The following is a 14,705-nucleotide window of genomic DNA, read 5'->3' on the forward strand; positions in this document are numbered from 1 at the left end:
AGTATTGTCCATGTTATTGTCTACATGAATATTTAAGTCACCTGTTATTATTAAAAAGCTGTATTCAGTGCATACAACTGACAGCAGTTCAGCAAACTCATCCATGAATTCTCCAGAATATTTTGGGGGTCTATAAACGACTAAAAACAGAACTCTTGAATCACCCTTCAGTAAGAATGACATATATTCAAAGGAGATAAAATCACCAAATATTATTTCTTTGCACTGAAATATTGATTTAAAAATGGCAGCAACTCCACCACCTTTCCTGTAAGTACGACACTTATTGAAATAAATAAGTCTTGTGGTGAACTTTCATTGAGAATAGTATTACTGATACCATCATTCAACCATGTTTCATTAAGAAATAAAAAGTCCAAGTGATGTGTTAAAATAATATCATTAATTAGTAGTGACTTGTTAACAAGAGATCTAACATTAAGAAGAGCTAATTTTAAAGACTTTACTGGAGACACTGGTGGACTTTTTGGATGACATGTTATAGGAGTCACATTTTTATCTCTATTAAGCTTTTTGTTTTTCTTTAATTTCACAATTTTACCTGTGTTACCTGTCACCACAGGAATTAAAGAAGCTGCATTAACTCCATAAGGCCCTGACTTTTTCTGGTTGTTCCTAAAAATAGAGCTATTGCAGTCTAGACCCAGCACACATCAGACCTGTGTCGCTCTAAGATGAACACATCTGGCCTGAGGAGAAGAGTGATCCTGGGCCTGGTATCACTGAGGAGGGATGGGTGGTGCTGATTGGTTCTTTAGAGGAGATAAGATGGGACCATGGTGGGGTAAAGGGTGGGGTGTCAGTCTTGTGCCAGCCAGAACCAGCTCGTTCATCTGGGCAGTTAAATCCAAGAAGGCAGGGGTAGGAGAGAAGCTGGATGAGGTGGAAGTAGGTGAATTTTGGGGTGAAGCAGGTGGGTCCTGAGATGCGGGGGTTGGGTTGACCTCTTCATTTTGGTGATTTTTATTTCTTGCTGGAAGCTCATGGACTCCATGTTCTTTCCTTGTTGTTTTGTTCTCCGATGGTACATGTTGTCCTCTGTCTTTATCAGAACTGATAGCAGTGTGACTGGTGAAGTAAAACAAGTTGGATGTGAAGAGTTTTACTCCAGCCTTGTTTAGACACAGTCCATCTGCTCTAAAAAGATGACCACGTTCCCAAAAAATAGGAAAATTTTCTATAAAATTTAGTGAAAGGGCAGCACAAGCCGAAGACAGAAATTTATTCAAAGAGTAAATCCTTGAGAATTTCAGATCTCCTTTGTGGACTGGAGGTATCTGGCCACTGATGAACACTTTAGGCTGTAAACAGCTCACAGTTTTTAGCAGATGGGTGAAATCCTGCTTTAACACCTCAGACTCCTCCTTGGCTAAATCATTTAACCCAAAATGAATCACAACATTTTTCAAATGTGGGTAATCTGCAACGATATGCAAGATTTTGTCAGCCAGGTCTGATACTGTGTCATTAGGTAAGCAGATCACTTTCACGTTGCTGCTAAACATCTTCTGAGCATCTTTAACAGAAACGTCTCCCACTATCAGTGTGTGAGGTTGTTGCTTTGGCCTACCATGTCGCTTTTGTTTTCCTGAAGCACTTTCAGTCTTCACAGTTCCAGAAGGTTGTGTGTTGACCTCATTAGAGCAGATCCTTGGTCATTCAGCAGTGGGACGAATCGATTACCCAGTTCTACATGAAACTGGGTTTGTGACTTGGTGATACTCCTGCCTTTAGCAGATGTCCACTTTTGTGCCTGGGCAGACAAGGGAGTTGATGTTGAGGCTGCAGTCTGAGAAGGGAGTGCAGGCCAGTCCGTCTCATTATTGATATCAGGGCGCTTTGCTCGGCCCGTTAGCCTTTGAAGTGGATATGACTTTTTCTTAGGCTTAGCTCCCAGAGTATTCCAGGGAGGACTCACACCTGTTGGCTTATCAACGGGAACAGGATCCTCCCTAGGCCTGATAGCTTTGTTAGCACGGGCTGGTAGCGAGTTAGCTTTATCCACTCCGCTGTTTTGAAACAGTGACACAGTCGTATCATTATCATATCCACAGTGTCCATGTTTACTTGTATTCCTCGCACTGTAGTCTCCAGTTCAGTAATCTTTTGGAGGAGACTGCTGTATTCTGTTGTGGAAAGAGCCATTCTTCTGCTAGTTAGCTTGCTACTTGTAGCTAGCTAGCTTGCTACTTGTAGCTAGCTAGCTTGCTACTTAGCTTTCCAGTTGAGCCAGCAAATAAAAAAGCAGTAGATGATTACCTCAGAGCCAGAGTCAGATGGTAAATGATAGAGTTTGATGTTGAGGTATCGTATCATTTCTCAGAAGAAAAAGTTCATGTTTAGTAAATAAATTCCTCTGTGAGCTCCGCTCTGCTCTTTAGCTGCTGTCAGCTCAGCTGCCGGAAATGCAGCTGAGCTGATTAATGCACAAAGTTACACAATAACTCACATATTTTCACACTGTATTTTAGTTAAACTATATTTATATTTCAGAAAGTGTAGAAAACAGTCATTTAAAATAGTGTTGTGTTTTTTATTATTATTTGAAAAATAATATTTCATTGTTAAGTTTATGATATACTGAACAGTTCAGGTGAACCCATTCATGTTCCAGGGCATCTAAATAAAAAAATACACAAAAGTCATTTTCTCATTTATTTGTGAGTGAAATATTACAACAGTTACAGATGGTACAGAATCATTGCTACATACAGTATATAACTGTGGTCCATTACTCTATGTGTGCCATGGGGGCATCAGGGGCCCATTTTTAAATGACTCCTCCTCCAGTAATGCTGGTTTAATCAGGCTGTAAAATGACATGGATGTTCTATGAGCAGATGTCTAGAACCTCTAGGAGACCTTTTTTTACTCTGTGGAACCGAGTATTTGACTGAATGCTCAGGAATGTGGTACGTGCTATTGGTCATAGTTCATCAGAACTAGTTTTATAGAATGAGACGTGTCCAGTTTAGAAATGGTTAAAATAAGGCTTTTATAGAATCTGGAGAACATGCAACGGCTCACTGTGTTCTAGTGTTTTATGAAGCTGTCGCTAACAGGACGTCATATCTGACCAACACATGTGAGCTCATGAAGAACATTAAAGATGAAGATGCAATAAAGACTTTTATAGACATATGTGAGCAGAAGGTCAAGGTCACGCTGTGAAACACTATGTGTGTGTGTGTGTGTGTGTGTGTGTGTGTGCGTGTGTGTGTGTGTCTCTCTGTGTGTGTGTGTGTGTGTGTGTGTGTGTGTGTGTGTGTGTGTGTATGTGTGTGTGTGTGTGTGTGTGTGTGTGTGTTCCAGATAACGTCCTTGATTCACACATGTAAAGTTTTATAGCAGAGACTGAAGGACAGTGAGATAAGAAGTGATAAGAATGCTTTACAGGAGCTACTGCTGTAAACGTTCTGTCTGAGTTTCAGAATAAAATGTCACTGACATGTTTAATAAAGGAGGATTAAATCAACCACAATCAGTGCTTTTGTTTCTGTTTTTACTGAAAGTTTCCAATGTTTACAAAGAGAACTTAAATGTACCATAGACATTATTACAAATAAAGCAATAAAGAAATGTTCCTCGAATAATCACAGATAATTATGCTGAACATGGGTTGATGACGTAACACCTACATATACTGTACAACTGCATTTATTTAAGTTAAAAAAAGCTTTAAATGCATAAAAAGATTCCAAATATGTAGTAACAGTAAATACATTATGATCACTTTGGTTTGTTTTTTAAATGTCACTAAAACTTCTGTATTTTATTCAAAATGTCCAAATGTCATGTGGCGCAAATAAAATCATCTTTAGAAATGACTCTAAATCCATTCACATGTATTTTCTTCTATTATATATAAATTATTATTATATTATTTATAAATACTTCTATACTTATTTCCATCCCAACATTTATGCAAACTTTTGCTATGATGAACATTTTATTAAATATCATGCAGTGAAATATGTCATTGACCCAAAGGTCAGGATCCAATAGGAGCCTTTATTGTTCCTATTATATCTGTGGTGTATACAGTATTCTCCTCTGTTAACCCAACATCATCCTGTGGTTCCTACACTATGGTTCTAGATGTTTTAGGTTCTAGAATGGACACAATGAGGACTGGGTTCAGTAAAGAAACAAACAGGTTGATGTTAAACACGTTCTACCGTTCTATGATGCACCGAACGTAAAAACTCACTCAACATTTCATAGCTGATATATTTCAAACATTTAACATTTAATTTGAGACAAATTTATGTAAAACAGCTTGTTTTATATCATTATTAAAAATGTGCACACATGAAAAATACTCTAAATGTAAGTATTTAATGTAAATGTTAATTGTAAATGGAAATGTTAAGTGGAAATCTCAATGCAAAATATAAATGTAAATATAAATCTACACGTTAAATCAAAATGTAAATGTTACATCAAAATGTAAATGTTACATCTAAATGTAAATGTTACATCTAAATGTAAATGTGAAATCTAAATGTTAAATAAAAATGTTAAATTTAAATCTAAATATAAATATTGAATCAATCGTCAAGTGTACAGCTAAATGTTTATAAATTATACAAAGTGGGCAGGTCAGAGATGTAAATGTGACATAAATGTGGTCTCATCTTCCATCTTGCTCTGCTATGGGTGTGTACATTAAAACACTGGGTTACCATGGCAACAGCTGGTCAAAGTTCCTCTCTGAGCTCCAGAGGTTTTATGAAAGTTCAAGCTGTCCCAGCGTATAAAATATATAACTGTTGTTTAATTTTACAGCAGAATATTTTATTTTATGTCCTGACTGAGTCTGACTGGATCAAACTCTTTCTATTCTATTTTTTTTTATTATATTATAATTATAAATTATGTATTTTTCCATTTCCAATATCCTACACTACCTATAAGTCTGAAAGTGTCAGTATTTTGTGTGTTTCATAGCCTAAATGACTAAACATCACTATTTCCTAGTACGGCAGAGACGCTGCACAGTCTCACTCTGCTGTAAGGCAGGAGGAGGAGCCAGGAGGAGGCCACACCCCCTCCCAAATGCACATTGCTGCTCTGCCTGTCCCTCGACCCATATTTCACAATGATTTTAACATAAAATCAAATAAAAGAGCTATCAATTATAAAAATCTGAAAAAAATTAAAATCTCAAATCTAGAAACACCAAAACATAAAAGCATTAGATGTGCTCTATTAAATATTAGATCACTGAGATCCAAATCTCTACTAGTAAATGACCTTATCTCAGAAAATAACTTTGATTTATTCTGTTTAACTGAAACATGGCTGTATCAAGATGAATATGTTAGTTTAAATGAAGCCACTCCTCCCAGTCATTTAAATACTCATATGCCACGAGACATAGGCCGTGGAGGTGGTGTAGCAGCTATTTATCATTCCTCTCTCCTAATCTATCCTAAACCAAAGGCCAGTTACACTTCCTTTGAAAGCCTGGTTCTAAATTTATCTCATACCAAATCAAAAACCTGCCAGCCAGTCTTATTTGTGATAATTTACCGTCCTCCAGGCCCTTATTCTGAATTTATATCAGAATTCTCTGAGTTTATATCAAACTTAGTCCTCAGTTCTGATAAAATACTGATAGTAGGAGATTTTAATATCCATGTGGACAAAGATAGTGATAGCCTGAGCTCAGCCTTTATGTCCCTAATAGACTCAGTTGGCTTTTTTCAAACTATTAATGAAGCTACTCATCGTTTAAATCATACTCTTGATCTTGTTCTAACATATGGCCTTGATATTAATGAACTAAAAGTCTACCCTGAAAATCCTCTGCTATCAGATCACTTTTTAATATCTTTTAACATTATCCTAGAGTAACTCAAGATGGCGCCACGGATGGCTGCTGTGGTGTGTTGGTCCGCACTTTTTTGTCTTGTTTTTGTTGTAAAATCCGCAACTGGCTGCTCTTATTCAAGAGAAGAGCTCTTGAATGTCAGGGCAACAACCCCGAGAGATTTATTTCCCACTTTCATCGCTTCCTCTGTGGATTTACTGGACATTTTACTCAAAGGTTCGCTCACCTTTGCTCACGCAGTGAAGCGCCGGAGGAGAGGAAAAAGAGCTTGTGCGCCTCCGCCAGCGCGGCCGGCGCACACCGTTACCGGGGATATTCCTCTCTAACGTGCGCTCACTGTGTAACAAAGTGGACGAACTCCAGCTGCTGTTGGGTAGAAACAGAGACTTCTCCTCATCTTCTGTTCTGTGCTTCACGGAAACGTGGCTGTGTGGAGCGGTACCGGACTCTGCGCTGCAGTTGGCCGGCTTCCAACTTCACAGAGCGGACCGAGACGCGGAGCTCACCGGGAAGAGGAAAGGTGGAGGAATCTGCTTTTATGTGAACAGTAACTGGTGTAACGACGTGACAGTGATCCTCCAGCACTGCTCTCCTCACCTGGAATCCTTTATTATCAACAGCAAACCCTTCTATTCTCCCCGTGAGTTCACTTCATTCATCCTGGTTGGTGTGTACATCCCACCGTCAGCTGATGTGCGCGAGGCACAGCGCACACTCGCCGACCAGATCCTGTGCATGGAGCGGACCTACCCGGACTCTTTTATCATTGTGCTTGGTGACTTTAATAAAGGGGACCTCTCACACCAGCTCCCCAAATATAGACAATTAATTAAATGTCCAACCAGAGAGGAGAAGACACTGGATCACTGTTACACCACACTAAGCAGTGCTTATCACGCCGTTTCCCGTGCTGCACTGGGCCAATCGGACCATTTGATGGTCCATCTGATTCCTTCATACAGACAGAGGCTGAAGCTCTGTAAACCTGTGGTGAAGGAATCTAAACAGTGGACCAGTGAAGCAGTGGAGAAACTCCAGGAGTGTTTGGACTGGACTGACTGGGATGTTTTCAGGTCTGCGAACAGTTCTCTGGATGAGTTTACAGACGCTGTGACGTCCTACATCAGCTTCTGTGAGGACAGCTGCATTCCATCAAAGACCAGGGTGAGTTATAACAATGACAAACCCTGGTTCACAGCTAAGCTCAGAGGGCTGAGGACAGACAAAGAGGACGCTTTCAGGAGTGGAGACAGAGCCAGGTACAGAGAGTCAAAGTACACGTTTGAAAAGGAGGTGAGAAAAGCCAAACGTTTGTACTCAGAGAAGTTACAACATCAGTTCTCTGCAAATGACTCGGCTTCTGTCTGGAGAGGCTCAGGTAAATTACAAACTACAAGCCCAGAGCCCCTGCTGCTGCTAACGACCTCTGCCTGGCCAACAGTCTGAATGAGTTCTATTGTAGATTTGACAGACAATGGGACAGACCTGACTCCAACCCTCCTCACACCTCTGACCAGCCTCACTCCAACACCTTCACCCCCCACATCAAAGCTACAGTTTCACCCCAGCTGCCTACAGAGGCTCTCTCCCCTATCTACCCCCCCCTCCTCCCCCCCTCCTACAGAGACACCTTTCTCCATCAAAGAGAGAGATGTGAATAGACTTTTCAGGAGACAAAAAAAGGCTTGTGGACCAGACTCTGTCTCTCCTTCCACCTTAAAGCACTGTGCTGATCAGCTGTCTCCAGTGTTCACAGACATTTTTAACACCTCACTGGAGACGTGCACCGTACCAGCCTGTTTTAAGGCCTCCACCATCGTTCCTGTCCCTAAAAAGCTGAGGATCACAGGACTTAATGACTACAGACCCATCGCTCTGACATCTGTGGTCATGAAGTCCTTTGAACGCCTCATGCTCTCCCACATCAAGGACATCACCGACCCCCACCTGGACCCCCTGCAGTTTGCCTATAGATCCAACAGGTCCGTAGACGATGCTGTAAACCTGGCTCTCCACTTCATCCTCCAGCACCTGGACTCCCCAGGCTCCTACGCCAGGATCCTGTTTGTGGACTTCAGCTCTGCTTTTAATACAATAATCCCAGCTCTCCTTCAGGACAAGCTTTCCCAGCTGAACGTGCCAGACTCCACCTGCAGGTGGATCACAGACTTCCTGTCTGACAGGAAGCAGCACGTGAAGCTGGGAAAAACCATCTCTGCTCCCCGGACCATCAGCACTGGATCTCCTCAGTGCTGTGTTCTTTCTCCTCTGCTCTTCTCCCTGTACACCAACAGCTGCACCTCCTCTCACCAGTCGGTCAAACTCCTGAAGTTTGCAGACGACACGACCATCATCGGTCTCATCTCTGATGGAGACGAGTCTGACTACAGGTGGGAGACAGACCGGCTGGTGTCCTGGTGCAGCCAGAACAACCTGGAGCTCAATGCTTTAAAGACAGTGGAGATGATAGCAGACTTCAGGAAGAGCCCAGCCCCCCTCACCCCCCTCACCCTGGGAGACTCTACAGTGAGCTCTGTGGAGAACTTCTGCTTCCTGGGGACCATCATCACTCAGGACCTCAAGTGGGAGCTGAACAACAGCTCCCTTATCAAAAAAGCTCAGCAGAGGATGTACTTCCTGCGGCAGCTGAAGAAGTTCAGTCTGCCAACAAAGATGATGGTGAACTTCTACAGCTCCATCATCCAGTCCATCCTCTGCTCCTCCATCACCATTTGGTACCTGCAGCTACGGCCAAGGACAAGGCCAGACTGCAGCGTATCATCCACTCTGCAGAGAAGGTCATCGGCTGCAATCTGCCCTCCCTCCAGGACCTGTACGCCTCCAGGATTTTGAGGCGTGCAGGAAAGATTGTGGCCGACCCCTCCCACCCCGGTCATAAACTGTTTCAATCTCTCCCTTCTGGTAGGAGGTTTCGGTCCATCAGGACCAGAACCTCCAGACACAAAAACATCTTCTTTCCCTCTGCCACCATCCACATGAACACACCCCAAGTCACCCACTGAACTATTAAACGTCAGAGGAAAGCTCCGTGGTTTAGCTCTGAAACTCACACACTCAAACAAACAACCCGTAAATTAGAGAGAATGTGGTGCTCCAATAAAACAGAGGAGTCACGAATACTCTGGCAAGAAAGCCATAGTAAATACATGACAGCCTTACGACATAGTCGATCTACATACTACTCCTCACTAATTGAAGAAAATAAAAATAATCCGAGGTACCTTTTCAGCACTGTAGCCAGGCTAACACAAAGTCAGAGCTCTATTGAGCCCATGATTCCTCTAGCCCTCAGCTGTGAGGACTTTATGACATTTTTTAACCATAAAATTCATAAGATTAGAGATAAAATTAGCCACTCCCTGCCTTCACCTGGGCCTGCTGTACCATTAAATGTAAATAGACCTAACCTAAACTGTTTCACACATATAGGACTTCAGGAACTTAACTCTATTATTTCATCCTCCAAACCATCGACCTGCCTTTCAGATCCGATCCCAACTAAGCTGTTTAAAGAAGTTGTTCCCCTGGTCTGCCCATCTTTGTTGGAGACAATAAATATATCCCTATCAATAGGCTACGTGCCACAGTCCTTTAAAGTAGCTGTAATCAAACCCCTTCTCAAAAAACCTACTCTTGATTCCAGCACTTTAGCAAACTACAGGCCTATATCTAATCTTCCTTTTATTTCAAAGATTCTTGAGAAAGTTGTGGCGGCTCAGCTCTGTGAATTTCTTCAAAACAACAGCCTGTTCGAGGACTTCCAGTCAGGTTTTAGAGCTCAACACAGCACAGAGACTGCTTTAGTTAAAGTAACTAATGATCTACTCTGGGCTTCAGATGAAGGACGACTCTCAGTGCTGGTTTTATTAGATCTTAGTGCAGCTTTTGACACTATAGATCACTATATTCTACTAGAGAGATTAGAGAAATTACTTGGAATCACAGGGACTGCCCTAAACTGGTTTAAGTCCTACCTATCTGATAGGTACCAGTTTGTACACGTGAATAATAAGTCTTCTGTGTACACTAAAGTAAGCTACGGGGTTCCTCAGGGCTCTGTGCTAGGTCCAATCCTCTTCTGTATCTATATGATCCCCCTTGGTAATGTTATGAGAAAATACTCTGTTAACTTCCACTGCTATGCTGATGATACCCAACTGTATGTATCAATGAAGCCAGGTGAGACAAATCAGCTATCTAAACTTGAGGCCTGTCTAAAGGACATTAGGGCCTGGATGGACCAAAATTTTCTTCTTCTCAACTCAGACAAGACTGAGGTCATTGTACTGGGCCCACGACACCTTAGAGAAACCTATGCTAGCCTAACTGCCCTAGATGGCATTACTCTGGCACGAAGCACAACTGTTAGAAACCTTGGGGTTCTATTTGATCAGGATTTATCCTTCAACTCTCACATAAAACAAACTTCAAGAACTGCCTTCTTTCATCTCCGTAACATTGCTAAAATCAGACCTATCCTGTCTCAGAGCGACGCCGAAAAACTAGTCCATGCTTTTGTTACCTCTAGACTGGATTATTGTAATTCTCTTTTAGCAGGCTGCCAGAGCAAGTCGCTTAAGACACTTCAGCTGGTTCAAAATGCTGCAGCACGTGTACTGACTAAAACTAGGAGAAGAGATCACATTACTCCTGTATTAGCCTCTCTGCATTGGCTTCCCATAAAATATAGAATAGAATTCAAGATTCTTCTTCTCACTTATAAAGCCCTAAATGGACAGGCACCAGTCTATCTCAAGGAGCTTGTAGTGCCATACAATCCCCCCAGAACACTACGCTCTCAAAATGCTGGACTACTCGTTGTTCCATTCATCTCTAAAAGTAGTATAGGAGGAAGAGCTTTCAGTTATCAGGCCCCACTTCTCTGGAACCATCTACCAACCACGGTTCGGGGGGCAGACACCCTCTCTACCTTTAAGGTTAGGCTCAAAACATTCCTCTTTGGTAAAGCTTTTAGTTAGGAACCAGCTCATAGCTCATAGTTAAGATGCAATAGGCATAGACTGCCGGGGGGGGGGGGGGCTGGCATGCTCGGTTGGAGAGAGGTTGGAGAGGGCGTTAAGAGAGAGGTCATTTAGGTTAGAGAGGGACCGGAGAGGGTCCCATTCCTCTTTCAAACACTCCCTCTATGTCTGCTTCTTCCCTTGTGTGTTTGCTCCTGTTCTCCTTCTGGCTTTTGTCTTGCAGGTCCGTGGGATCCTCAGTGTGGAGTTACAGAGTCTCAACAACTCTGTCTCCACCCTTTCCTCTGCACACACCCAACACAGCATAACGTGGATGGCTGTTCATCATAGGAATGGGATTCACACAAGGTTCCTGCTGCTTAACAGAAGGTTTTCCTTGCCGCCATGATGAATTCATGTTGGGTGTGGGATACATATGTATATGTATATACGTATATATGCATATGTGTGTATCCATAAAATGAAGAGTCCGTCCTTAAGACTGCTCTACTGTAAAGTGCCTTGAGATACCATTGGTTATGATTTGGCGCTATACAAATAAAGATTGATTGATTGATTGATCTGCCTCTGTTCTCATTGTGTGTTTTTATGTGTTTGCACATGCTCAGTCAGGTCCCCAAGATAAAAACCATTTACGTCCAAAGGCAGCTCTCTACGCTTCCTTTGGACGTAACCGTGCTATGCTAAATGCTATACGTACGTTCACAGTGCATTAGTGAATTGATGCCATGTGACCGCTGCTGCTACGTTCTCTAGCTAGTGAGCGGGATAACACTACAGTCAGGATGACAGCGCTAGAAACGATAAAGAAATTACATCTTTTAAAAGATGGAGACCAACACCTGAGCTACCAGACCTTCAGCAAAGATAAGGTCAGAACATTGTTGGTACTTTCTACAGTGAATGGAACAAAAGGAAGGATTGACTTTGTGGATGCTCCTCACCGAGGATGTTCTGAGTTGTTGTTGTTGTTATTTTCTCCATGTTTCTGTGTTTCCAACACAAACAACAGATGTGCTGTCGTGTCATGAGATATATGTTGTTGGAGAGTATGGAGGCTATATTAAATAATTGTTTCTTTAATGGTGTTTATGATGTTGATTTTATTAGATGATAAATGCTTGTTCATGTGGATCTTGTTGGGTTTTTTCTTTATTATTATGAATTTTATATTTTGATAAGTGCATTGAGATGACTTTGTTGGAAATTGCGCTATACAAATAAATTTGAATTGAATTAACACTAGAATTAACAGAAACATATGTAATTGTCATTGGTGGTCTACATTTGGAACGTCCTGCCTACCCAACCCTAGTGGTCACGACACGTCACAGCAGCAGCGGTCGTTCAAACTCTCACCTGAGTTCTGACACGTTCACACTAAACGCGTTCTAACCGTAATTAGACACTTGTTCTCATTGAATCAGAAACTTGTCTCCAGCATCAAAGATGCTCTAAGTTGGGAAGAGAGCGTTTTGTTTCAGGTTGGATGTATTTAGGTGTGACTCAGCGTGTTCACTGTGATGTCAGAGGGTTATAGAGAAGTGTGGGTGAATGGAGAACAAAGTTTGGAGTTCCTTGATGAACACGCCCCCTCTGACCCCCGTTCATCAGCTCTACATTATCCAGAGAGTGACTTGGTTTTATTTGTACCTTTCGTGTCCAGTTTGATGACCTGCTGACCTGCATCAGCGCTCACATCTCCTACCAGGACCTCAACTACAGGTGTTCTATTCCAGCAGAAGAGTCTGTCCATCTGTCTCCAGTTAGTAGTTTTTATTTTTTCTTAATTATTCTAAATCTTTCCTCTCTCACACAGAACCATTATGTGCGTTTACTCTGTGAATCCCTCCTGGTTCTCTTTGACTCAGTGTGAACACGGAGTCTGGAACGGATCATCAATTCCAGAGTGTTTGTTTTGGCCGAACTCGCAGCATTTATTATTATTACGGGGCGACCGTGGCTCAGGTGGTAGAGGGTCGTCTTCTGATCGAGAGGTTGGGGGTTCGATCCCAGTACCTGACTATGTGTCGAAGTGTCCTTGGGTAAGACACTGAACCCTAAGTTGCTCCCAGTGGTCGACTAGCGCCTTGCATGGCAGTCCTGTCCCACTGGTGTGTGAATGTGAGAGTGATTGGGTGAATGAGCTGATATGTAAAGCTTTGGGACTGTTTCAGTGGTGATAAAGCTCTATATAAATCATGTCTATTTACCATTATTTATTATTTATATTCCATAATGGAATTCATCGCTCTGACGAACAGCTGCAGCACAAATAAAGTAAAAAACACCATCAAACACTTGAAAGTGATCATTTTCAGACATGGAGAAGCTCAGCGTGTGTAGATGTTTAGAAGGACCTTCACCATGCTGCTCTTTCTGCTTATTCCATCACATCTGTAGTCGTGTGTGTTTATAGGGACTGACATCTCTACAACTGCATTAGTTTGTGATTTACACAATGATTCATGTCTTCTATAATTTCTACTTCCTCCTGCGGGCCACGTCAGGTGCTCTAAAGGGCCACATTCAGGCCCCAAGCCTTTAGTTGGACACGTGTTCTGGGTGTTTAAAGAGTAACTAAACTCCTGCTTTCTCCTGACCTGCCACTAGGAGGGAAATTCAAAAAGTGGGGCTACTGGAAGAGTTAAGACACGCCCACTCCATACTATAAACAATGAACAATCTATGCTATGCTAACTAGCTACTCATTACTCACTATAGCTCTATATTCAGTATGATCTCAGTCCAACCTACTCACACAGGTTGTCGAGCCCACAGGTGATAGTTTGTATAAAAGGGGCGGGGCTAACAGTGCCTGTTCCCAAAACATCACATGATCTCATTCTCAGCCAATAGCAAAAATCAATTGTAATAACTTGGTTTCAACCCATAGAGGGCAGTAACTCTGACACTTTACAACTAAATAACACAAATGTAAATAGTTTGACTGAAATGATGAGAGTTGGATCAGGATCAATAAACACCCTTATTTCATATACAATTTATTTAGTTTTGGGCTTTAGTTTCTCTTTAAATGATCCTCCATCTCATCAAATATTTAAAAAGTAGCTTCTTTCTCTAAAGCTTTTTGACCAAACAAAGGAATGTTCCAGATGATTTGGTTCAGCAGTGATAAGGACTGATCAGATCAGGTGTGATGAAGCTGCTCTGAGCAGGAATCAGGAACAGGAAGTAGCAACAGGAAGTAGGAAGTAGGACCAGGAAGTCTTTACTGGTCCAATGAAACTTTCACTGGTTTTTGTATCAAAGGGAGACAAATGTGGTCAAATGTAAGTGAACATGTTTGTTTTCAGACAAACAGAGAAAAGACATGATGATGATGATGATGATGATGATGATGATGATGATGATCTCCAGCTTTTCACTCCAAAGTTGTTGTGTTTCCTTTGAAAAGCTGAGGTTCAGTGGTTGAATTTTAACTTGATCACACATTAACAAACACACACACACACACACACACACGCACACACACACACACACACACACACACTCTCCACTGCTTCAAGGTAAGATCTGATCATTGTTTGTTCTCAGATCTGAACAAATTATTATAAATACATTTATTATTATTATAAAATGCTGCTGTGAACACTTTAAAATCACATTAATTCTATAAAATGTTCTGTATCCTATTAATGACTTTATGTTTCATGTCAGTGGTTAGCGTTAGCTATGCTAGGTCAGCTGTGTCCACGCTGTGCTCTCATTGGTCAGTGAGACACAACATGACCTGCTCTAAAACAGGGGTTTTCCTGGTCCTCTAGGGCCTCTATCCACATGTTCTAGATGTTTCCTCTTCCAACACACCTGATGAAATGACC

This window comes from Gouania willdenowi, chromosome 21 (genome assembly GCF_900634775.1).
Source record: "Gouania willdenowi chromosome 21, fGouWil2.1, whole genome shotgun sequence".
Lineage (NCBI taxonomy): Eukaryota > Metazoa > Chordata > Actinopteri > Blenniiformes > Gobiesocidae > Gouania > Gouania willdenowi.